The sequence below is a fragment of the Natator depressus genome, chromosome 4 (assembly GCF_965152275.1).
Source record: "Natator depressus isolate rNatDep1 chromosome 4, rNatDep2.hap1, whole genome shotgun sequence".
Taxonomy (NCBI): domain Eukaryota; kingdom Metazoa; phylum Chordata; order Testudines; family Cheloniidae; genus Natator; species Natator depressus.
The window spans coordinates 114,065,357-114,076,178 of NC_134237.1; the positions used below are offsets into that span (position 1 = coordinate 114,065,357).

The following is a 10,822-nucleotide window of genomic DNA, read 5'->3' on the forward strand; positions in this document are numbered from 1 at the left end:
TCCCTCTTGCAGCTCTCCTCCAACTGAGCTCTGTTAACGATTCATAGGCATCACCAGACCCCCTTCCCAGCTGAGCCTGATAAATGAAGAGGATTGGGCCCAGGCTCCAGGGCCCTTAAAAGATAGGCCACCCTGTATCAAAAGGGTACATACCTCTGGAGAGAACAAAAGTCTAGATGTGTTTTGGAAGCTAGATATCTTTTTTGTTGTTACAAACAACTATTTTAATACCACATCTACTTTGCAGTAGGCATGGAAACAATGCTAATGCGGGAAATCTGCAGCATAACAGTAAAAAAAACTAATGTATAATCATAGAAGTGTAGGAGTGAAAGGGTCAGTAGGTCATGTAGTCCAGTCCCCTGCACTCAATGCGGGACTAAATAATAATAAATAATCCCAGACCGGTGTTTGTCTAACCTGTTCTTAAAAACCACCAATGATTCCACAATCTCCCTAGGCCAGTGGTTCCCAAACTTGTTCCACCACTTGTGCAGGGAAAGCCCCTGGCGGGCCAGGCCAGTTTGTTTACCTGCCGCATCCGTAGGCTCGGCCCTAAGCTATCCTTGCTGACTTCCCCTCTGCCCAGTGGGTGCTTCCACTCAGTTATGCACCCACCTAATAGTAGCTCCATCTAGATTGTATTTCCCTAGATTTGTTTATGAGATGGTCATACGAGACAACAGTATCAAAAGCCTTACTAAAGTCAAGATATGCCACTTCCCCCCATCCACAAGGCTTGTTACACTGTCAAAGAAACATCTCACATTCTATGGCAAATGTAATACATGACCCAAAATGCAACAAAACCCCTTTTTTGTTGGTGGTTAGGAAGAGAGGAACTGTAATGCTAAATATTATTGACAATTGTAAGCTGTCGTACATAATTTAGAGTAAGTGTGTCTGACCATTTGGACCACCACAGAAATAAGATGTGTTCCATAAGTCTGTTCCTATGAGTATGATTTTTAAATAACACAGAGCAGACCAATAGCCTCTGGTCCATTTAGTCTAATATCCTATCGGACACTGGTCAAACCTCGATACTTCAGAATAAGGCACAAAACCTCCATACTACACATATCTATATAATACTTCGCTATGGGTAAATTTCTTCTGAACTCACAAGGATGTTCAGCCTTGAATCATGAGAACCGAATGTTTATCTACAGCAACATAGACACTATTTTTATGCATATGTATTCTTATGTCTAATATTTATAACAGCCGAATCTTACTAAGGCATTTGCCTCAATATTATCCTGTGGCAGGGAATTCCAAGGGTCAGTTCTCCAATGCTCCTTTTATCATTTTAAAATCAATTGCCCTTTTAATGACTTTTTGAATTATAGGACAATTTATAATCTTAAATTCTAGAGGAATAAAATTTATTTTCTCTTGTAGTCCTATGCATTTTAATCTCAATTTATATTCCTGTGCCTCCAATTACTGTTGTCATATGTTTATGGTCTATTACCTCTGCTAAATATCTTGATGTCCAAAACCAAATGCAATGTTCCTGGTGAAAACATGCCCTTAATTTATACAATGGTGTTATGTTTTCTATATTATCTATATCCTTTCCTTTTCTTAACATAGCCTAGAGCCTTACAGAGGTCTTAATTAAGCTGCTGTTGACAATGACACCCAGATCTTTCTCCTGAGAGGCTATAACTAATTTCATACCCATCAGTGACAGGTTTCAGAGTGGTAGCCATGTTACTCTGTATCAGCAAAAAGAATGAGGAGTACTTGTGGCACCTTAGAGACTAACAAATTTATTTGAGCATAAGCTTTTGTGGGCTCAAACCCACTTCATCAGATGCATGCAATGGAAAATACAGTAGGAAGAGAGAGATATATATATATACACACACAGAGAACATGAAAAAATGGGTGTTGCCATACCCACTATAAAGAGAGTGATCAGTTAAGGTGAGCTATTATCAGCAGAAGAAAAAAATCATTTTGTAGTGATAATCGGGATGGCCCATTTCCAACAGTTGACAAGAAGGTGTGAGTACGTGATTAAAGTGCTACACAATGTTTAGGTTTAGACTTGGCCGATTGAAACTAAACATGTTGGTCAAGATCCTAGCTCCAGACCAGTGATTGTTGCTCCTTGGCATGTACCAAGGTGACCAACAATCTAGTTCTCAGCATAAAGTTTCAAGGCTGTTCTGCTTTACACTGGCTATCTATGGCCCCAAGGCCCATTTCAGCAGCCAGGGAAAACACACAGAAGGGGGGATTCACCAATTACACCACCTTTTACCTGACCATGCTGCCTGAGCCAGGGGCTAGGAGAGTTTTGGTATAGGCTCCACTCTTGTGGCTCTATGCCACCTGAACATTCTCTTAGTCAGGGAGAATCTGCAAGGCTCAGATTTGTCAGGTCCATTTTCCAATATTATTTAGGGCCCTTTTGACCAGCTGCCTTGTGCCAAGCAGTTGCAGCAAGGTCAAGAATGGCGTGACATTCTGGTCTACTGAAGTCAATGGATGTTTTGCCTTTGATTTCAGTGGAGCCAGGATTTCTCCCTAGTCCCTAATCTTAGGCCTCATCATCACTAGAAAATTAGGTCAGTTTAACTAGAGGTCAGGGGTGTGAAAAATCCACACCCCTGAGCAGTATTGTTAAGCTAACCTAGATCACCATGTAGATAGCACTAGGTCAACAGAAGAATACTTCCATCAGCTACCACCTCTTGGGAAGATGGATTATCTACGACCCCTCCTGTCTACAGTAATGCACTACAGCAGCGCAGTTGCAACAGTGCAGCTGTGCCGCTATAGCTTCTTAGTGTAGACCTATACTTAGTGTCAGGGTTCCCTCCCCACTCTGAGGTACAAATGTAGGGACCCGCATGAAAGACCCCCTAAGCTTATTTCTATCCACTTAGGTTAAAAACTTCCCCAAGGCACAAATCCTTCCTTGTCCTTGGATGGGTATTGCTGCCACCACTAAGTGAGTTAGACAAAGATTCAGAAAAAGGAACACTTGGGAGTTCCTGTTTCCCTAAAATATCCCCCCAAGCTCCTTCACCCCCTTTCCTGGGAGGCTTGAGAATAATCTACCAGCCAAATAGGTAAACCAGGTGAGCACAGACCAGAGCCTTGGGTTTTTAGGACACAAAAAACCAATCAGATTTTTAAAAAACAGAACTTTATTATAAAGAAAAAAAGTAAAGAAGCACCTCTGTAAAATCAAGATGGAAGGTAACTTTACAGGGTAATCAGATTCAAAACACAGAGGATTCCCCTCTAGGCAAAACTTAAAGTTACAAAAACCAGGGATAACCCTCCCTCTTAGCACAGGGAAGCTAAACCAAAAGACAACCTAACACACCTTGTCTTGTTTACTTACACTTTTTGTAATATCAGAGACTCGTTTCAGGATTGTTTGGAGGAGATGGATTTCCCTGACCTGGTGCCTCTCTGCCTCCCAAGAGAACACACAGAAACACAAAACAAAAATCTTCCCCCACAGATTTGAAAGTATCTTCTTCTGTTATTGGTCCTTTTGGTCAGGTGCCAACCAGGTTATCTGAGCTTCTTAACCCTTTACATGTCAAGGAGGGATTTTATGCTACTCTTAGCTGTATGTTTATGATACTTAGTCTAACAAGTTTCATGTGGCCAAACCTTCTGTTTAATATTTGCATGAACCCATTAGAGGAACCCTTTATATGTTTTAGACTCCAATATCACCAGATGTTTACAACACTCTGCAGTGTTCCTTTTCATTGAACCTAGATCCCACATTCCCACTGTGTCCCCTTGGAAGTCGATCAAAACAAGAATCCAATTAATTTCAAAGCACAATGCAAGTTTTTTTGTTTTTGTTTTTTTGTTTTTTTAGTTTTTGTTTAATGTTGTTGTATTTGCATTTAAAGTGCCTATCTTCCATTGCGTTAGCAACTTTTGGAAATCAGGTATTTGCAGTGTTATAGCTGTGCTGGTCCCAGGATATGAAAGAGACAAAGTGGATGAGTTTATATCTTTTATTGGACCAATAGGTATTGTAAATTAGCCCCATTGTACATAAACTAATAAATCCCTTATATTAAACTTCCTACTCCATTTTTGTTTGTTTGCTTGGGGGCTGCTTTTAAACCTGCTGCCTATCAATTTCATATGGTGGCCCCTAGTTCTTGTGTTATGAAAAGGAGTAAATAACACTTCCTTATTTACCTTCTCCACACCAGTCATGATTTTATAGACCTCTATCATATCCCCCCTTAGTCATCTCTTTTCCAAGCTGAAAAGTCAGTCTTATTAATCTCTCCTCACACGGCAGCTATTCCATACCCTTAATCATTTTTGTTGCCCTTTTCTGAACCTTTTCCAGTTCCAACGTATCTTTTTTGAGATGGGGTGACCACATCTGCATGCAGTTTTCAAGATGTGGGCATACCAGGAATTTATATAGAGGCAATATGATATTTTCTGTTTTATTTATCCCTTTCTTAATGATTCCCAACATTCTTTTTGCTTTTTTGACTTCCGCTGCACTTTGAGTGGATGTTTTCAGAGAACTATCCACAATGACTCCAAGATCTCTTTCTTGAGTGGTAACAGCTAATTTAGACCCCCATCATTTTATAGGTATAGTTGGGATTATGTTTTCCAATATGCATTACTTTGCATTTATCAACATCGAATTTCATCTGCCATTTTGTTGCCCAGTCACCCAGTTTTGAGAGATCCTTTTGTAACTCTTTGCAGTCTTCCTGGGACTTAACTACCTTGAGTAGTTTTATATCGTCTGCAAATTTTTTCAGCTCACTGTTTACCCCTTTTCCCAGATCATTTATGAATATGTTGAATAGGACTGGGCCCAGAACAGACCCCTGGGGGACACCACTATTAACCTTTCTCCATTCTGAAAACTGACCATTTATTCCTACCCCTTTGTTTCCTATCTTTTAGCCAGTTAACAATCCATGAGAGAACTTTCCCTCTTATCCCATGACAGCTTACTTCGCTTAAGAGCCTTTGGTGAGGGACCTTGTCAAAGGCTTTCTGAAAATCTAAGTACACTGTATCCACTGGATCCCCCTTGTCCACATGCTTGTTGACCCCCTCAAAGAATTCTAGTAGATTAGTGAGGCATGATTTCCCTTTACAAAAAACATGTTGACTATTCCCCCAACAAATTATGTTCATCTATGTGTCTGACAATTTTGTTCTTTACTATAGTTTCAACCAGTTTGCTTGGTACTGAAGTCAGGCTTACTGGCCTGTAATTGCCGGGGTCACCTCTGGAGCCCTTTTTAAAAATTGGCATCACATTAGCTATCCTCCAGTCATTTGGTACAGAAGCTGATTTAAACAATAGGTTACAGACTACAGTTAGTAGTCCTGCAATTTCACAATTGAGTTCCTTCAGAACTCTTGCGTGAATACCATCTGGTCCTCGTGACTCATTACTGTTTAATTTATCAATTTGTTCCAAAACCTCCTCCAATGATCACAGAATATCAGAGTTGGGAGGGACCTCAGGAGGTCATCTAGTCCAACCCCCTGCTCAAAGCAGGACCAATCCCCACCTAAATCATCCCAGCCAGGGTTTGTCAAGCCTGACCTTAAAAACCTCAAAGGAAGGAGATTCCACCACCTCCCTAGGTGACGCATTCCAGTGCTTCACCACCCTCCTAGTGAAAAAATTTTTTCTATGATTCTATGATACCTCAATCAGGGACAGTTTTTTCTATTATTCTATTATACCTCTATCAGGGACAGTTCCTCAGATCTGTCACCTAAAAAGAATGGCTCAGGTTTGGGAATATCCCTCACATCCTCCACATTGAGACAACTTGTGTAAGGTAATTTCTTTTATTGGCCCAATTTCTACTGGGGACAGAGATAAGCTTTCAGGTTTACACAAAGCTCTGCTTCAGGGCCAATAGTGGATGCTATGTAGTTAACATTCTAGACGTTCTTTATAATAACCCATTCCCAGGTCTGTCTTCCATGCTCTCCCAAAAAATTCCCAAATGCTCCAATCTGTTTTTGTTTTACATAAGCCCCAGTCCTGCAAACACTTGCATGGCTGCTTATCTTTAAGTATGTGAGTAGTCAGTCCCTTTGATATCACAGCTTAAAGGTAAGCATGTTCACAGAATTAGGGCCTCTGTAAGCCTTCTGTGGTAGGGAATGCAGCACTATCTACTTTGCAAAAAGAAAAGGAGTACTTGTGGCACCTCAGAGACTAACCAATTCATTTGAGCATAAGCTTTTGTGAGCTACAGCTCACTTCATCGGATGCATACTGTGGAAAGTGTAGAAGATCTTTTTACACACAGAAAGCATGAAAAAATACCTCCCCCCCACCCCACTCTCCTGCTGGTAATAGCTTATCTAACGTGATCATTCTCCTTACAATGTGTATGATAATCAAGGTGGGCCATTTTCAGCACAAATCCAGGGTTTAACAAGAACGTCGGGGGGGGGGGGGGAGTAGGAAAAAACAAGGGGAAATAGGTCTCTCCAGCGAGAGACTGCTGAATTGGAATTCATTTGCAAATTGGATACAATTAACTTAGGCTTGAATAGAGACTGGGAGTGGCTAAGTCATTATGCAAGGTAACCTATTTCCCCTTGTTTTTTCCTACCCTCCCTCCCCCCAGACATTCTTGTTAAACCCTGGATTTGTGCTGGAAATGGCCGACCTTGATTATCATACACATTGTAAGGAGAGTGATCACTTTAGATAAGCTATTACCAGCAGGAGAGTGGGGTGGGGGGAGGTATTTTTTCATGCTTTCTGTGTATAAAAAGATCTTCTACACTTTCCACAGTATGCATCCGATGAAGTGAGCTGTAGCTCACGAAAGCCTATGCTCAAATAAATTGGTTAGTCTCTAAGGTGCCACAAGTACTCCTTTTCTTTTTGCGAATACAGACTAACACGGCTGTTACTCTGAAAACTATCGACTTTGCAAAGCAGCATGCACATTTTTAGTAAATAAAGGAAATTAATCATAATAATTGCCAGTTTTTCCTCTAAAAAGACTTCATGGATGTTAAAGGTGTTACTGTATGATCATGCTTTCAAAGATGACGCAAATGCTACAGTTCAGTGTCCGCACAGGTCTGAGAAAAAGCCATTAAAGCATATATTTTCAAAATATTCAAAAGCTTGGACTTCTCTCAATTTTTTCCTCCTGAGAGGTGCTGAGCACCCACAACTAGAGCTGAGTGAAAAATTTTCATTGAAAAATCACTGACAAAATAGAAAAATTTGTGAGGGAGGAATAAAGATACCAACAATTTTCTCAAAATTTCTGTAGAAAAATGAGGAGTTCAGGGTGGGCTCCGGGCTGGGGGAGAGGGTTGGGGTGCGGGCTCCAGCTGGGTCGGGGTGCGGGCTCCGGCTGGAGGTGCAGGCTGTGGGGTGGGGCTGGGGATGAGGAGTTTGGGGTGTAGGAGGGTGCTCTGGGCTGGGACCAAGGGGTTCGGAGGGCAGGAGGAGGATCGGGGTGGGGCAGGGGGGAGGCTCAGGGGTGTAGGCTCTGGCCAGCGCTTACCTCAAGCAGCTCCCAGAAGTAGCGACATGTCCCTTCTCTGGCTCCTACGCAGAGGCGCGGCCAGGCAGCTCTGCATGCTTCCCTATCCGCAGGAATCGCCCCTGCAGCTCACATTGGCCACGGCGCTTGGGGCAGGAGAAGCGTGCAGAGTGGAGCACCCTGGCTGCCCCTACGCGTAGAAGACAGAAGGGGGCCATGCCGCTGCTTCCGGGAGCTGTGTGGAGCAGCCCCAAACCCCGCTCCCCAGCAGGAGCTTGAGGGATGGATTAAAACAGCTGGCGGCCCAGATCTGTATTTGAGACTGATCCACGGGACCCTCTGCCCTATCCATGCAAGATAACATATGAATCTCTAAAAAGAATAACGCATCATGCTAATAGCCTAATTATCTACCCTTTTAGGTGTGGTTGCTACAAAAGTCCCTGCTTCACATGTAGCCACAGAAATGCTGACTCTTTGTGCTTTCAGTGTTCCCCAGCATACATTTTGCTTTATTCGCTTTGTTTGCCTTACAAAGTGGAGTTCAGTCAGTTTCCTGTGCCTCCTCCCACTCCTACTCTCAAAATGATAGGAAAGATGGTCTTGTGTTGAAGGCACGGGACTGGGCCTCAGGTCTGTGTTCAAGTTCTGCCTCTAATACAGACTTCCTGTATAGCTTTGGGCAGTCAGTTCTCTAATGGCCAGTTCTCCAACTGTTTATAAAATAAATGGATAATTTTACTTCCCTAAATCACAGGAATATTCTGAAGAAAACTTCATTGGTTGTGAGGCATTCAAATACTACCGTGATGTGGGGAGGGGGGAACACACTCAAAAATACAGATAAAAACTGGAGATAGAATCATAGAATATCAGGGTTGAAAAGGATCTCAGGAGGTCATCTAGTCCAACCCCCTGCTCAAAGCAGGACCAATCTCCAACTAAATCATCCCAGCCAGGGCTTTGTCAAGCCTGACCTTAAAAACTCCTAAGGAAGGAGATTCCACCACCTCCCTAGATAACGCATTCCAGTGTTTCACCACCCTCCTAGTGAAAAGGTTTTTCCTAATATCCAACCTAAACCTCCCCCACTGCAACTTGAGACCATTCCTCCTTGTTCTGTCATCTGCTACCACTGAGAACAGTCTAGATCCATCCTCTTTGGAACCCCCTTTCAGGTAGTTGAAAGCAGCTATCAAATCCCTCCTCATTCTTCTCTTCTGCAGACTAAACAATCCCAGTTCCCTCAGCCTCTCCTCCTAAGTCATGTGTTTCAGTCCCCTAATCATTTTTGTTGCCCTCCGCTGGACTCCCTCCAATTTTTCCACATCCTTCTTGTAGTGTGGGGCCCAAAACTGGACACAGTACTCCAGATGAGGCCTCACCAATGTCGAACAGAGGGAAAAGATCACGTCCCTTGATCTGCTGGCAATGTCCCTACTTATACATCCCAAAATGCCACCGGCCTTCTTGGCAACAAGGGCACACCGTTGACTCATATCCAGCTTCTCGTCCACTGTAACCCCTAGGTCCTTTCTGCAGAACTGATGCCTAGCCATTCGGTCCCTAGTCTGTAGCGGTGCATGGGATTCTTCCGTCCTAAGTGCAGGACTCTGCACTTGTCCTTGTTGAACCTCATCAGATTTCTTTTGACCCAATCCTCTAATTTGTCTAGGTCCCGCTGTATCCTGTCCCTACCCTCCAGCGTATCTACCACTCCTCCCAGTTTAATGTCATCTGCAAACTTGCTGAGGGTGCAATCCACACCATCCTCTAGATCATTAATGAAGATATTGAACAAAACCGGCCTCAGAACCGACCCTTGGGGCACTCGATACCGGCTGCCAAGTAGACATAGAGCCATTGATCACTACCCGTTGAGCCTGACAATCTAGCCAGCTTTCTATCCACCTTATAGCCTTCAAAAATGATAACAGCATGGAAGTCTGATGGGTTTTAGGGCTCAGCTAAGCTTTACCACCCAGAAAAGGCTAACTGAAAGTATAACTCAGCTACTTAGCACCCCTGTAGGAGAGCACCCAGAGTTAGAAGGGGCTTCATTTCTTCAGTGGTCTGGGGTATGGTGGCAGGAGCAAATTCAAGTGATTAAATGCCTGTGTTCACTACAACTATATCTGGGTTTTTGTGCTGGCACCTTCTTCTAAGTTATAACAAGCATGGTTGTGCCCATGAAGCAGTAATTTTCAGAACAAAATCCACGTATCACCTATGTTGTGTAGCTCAGCAATGGCTCCCAGTTCACTGAGGACAGAAGTAAGCAGAGCAGGACTGGAGACCAGCTAAAGTAGCTTCTAGGAGTAGATCCTTCTTTCCTCCTCCGTTCTCATATTCCCTACTGATCTGCTTCACCATCTACCCAACCTCCTCCTTCATCAATCCTCTCTCATCCTGCCCAAGTCTGCTCCACCATCTGCTTTCACTCACCTGAGATCTGCTCTGCCATCTTGCATCCAGGCCTGACCAGCTCCACCTCTCTGCAACCACTCCCACTAGCTCCAGTTTCTCCCAGCAACCACCTCTGCCTGCTCTCTCTCCCCACTCTTGACCAGCTCTGCCCCCTCCCCCTGTGCCCACGCCTGATGTGGGCTACCCTCCATCCCCTCCCACACTCTGCTTCTCAGTCCTAACCTCCTTTATCTGCTCCTTCCCGCCCCCCAACAACTCCTGCTCGCCTGTCTTCTCACAGCCCCCAATGCCCCCCGCCTTCCTCCTCAGCCCCACCCCTCAGTCCCACACTACACAGCCCCACCCCTCAGTCCCACACTACACAGCCCCACCTCCTCCCTCAGCCCCACACTACACAGCCCCGCCTTCCTCCTCAGCCCCACGCTACACAGCCCCGCCTTCCTCCCTCAGCCCCACACTACACAGCCCCATCCCTCCCTCAGCCCCACGCTACACAGCCCCACCTCCTCCCACCCTCAACCCCCACGGCCCCTCCTTCTCACCCCACTACCCAGCCCCCCTCACTCCAGTGTCACTCCGCCCACGCCTCAGCCCTCACGGCGGCGGCCCCTCTGCCCTTCCCCCCACTGCCCGCTCGCGAGCGCTCCCTCTTTTCTTTGCCCTACCCTGTTTGGCTCGGAGAAGGCGGTGGGGGCAGGGCTCGCTGAGCACAAACAGCCCCCGCCGTACACCTTCCCCTTTCGCTCACTCTTCCGCGCACGCGCCAGAGGACGGCCCGCGAGGGAGCGAGCATGCGCAGAAGCCGAGGCAGCTCCCAGGCCCGATGCAGAGACCGGGCGAAGCCTCTCCCCTGCTCTCTTTCTCGGTCGCGCGCGCGCGCGCTC

General features: G+C 45.0%; 1 long non-coding RNA gene across 2 annotated transcripts in view; it reads right to left on the minus strand.

The window, feature by feature from the left end:
* The window catches only part of LOC141986771 (uncharacterized), a 44,249-nt gene extending 33,437 nt beyond the window's left edge, over positions 1-10,812 (minus strand). The window contains exon 1 of one of the 2 annotated variants that reach the window (XR_012639357.1): positions 10,604-10,812. This is a non-coding gene — a long non-coding RNA (uncharacterized LOC141986771). Of the gene's footprint in view, positions 1-9,738; positions 10,223-10,603 lie in introns of those variants that run through there. The other variant, XR_012639356.1, reaches the window with a different exon arrangement.
* Between the last annotated feature and the right edge of the window lie 10 nt (positions 10,813-10,822).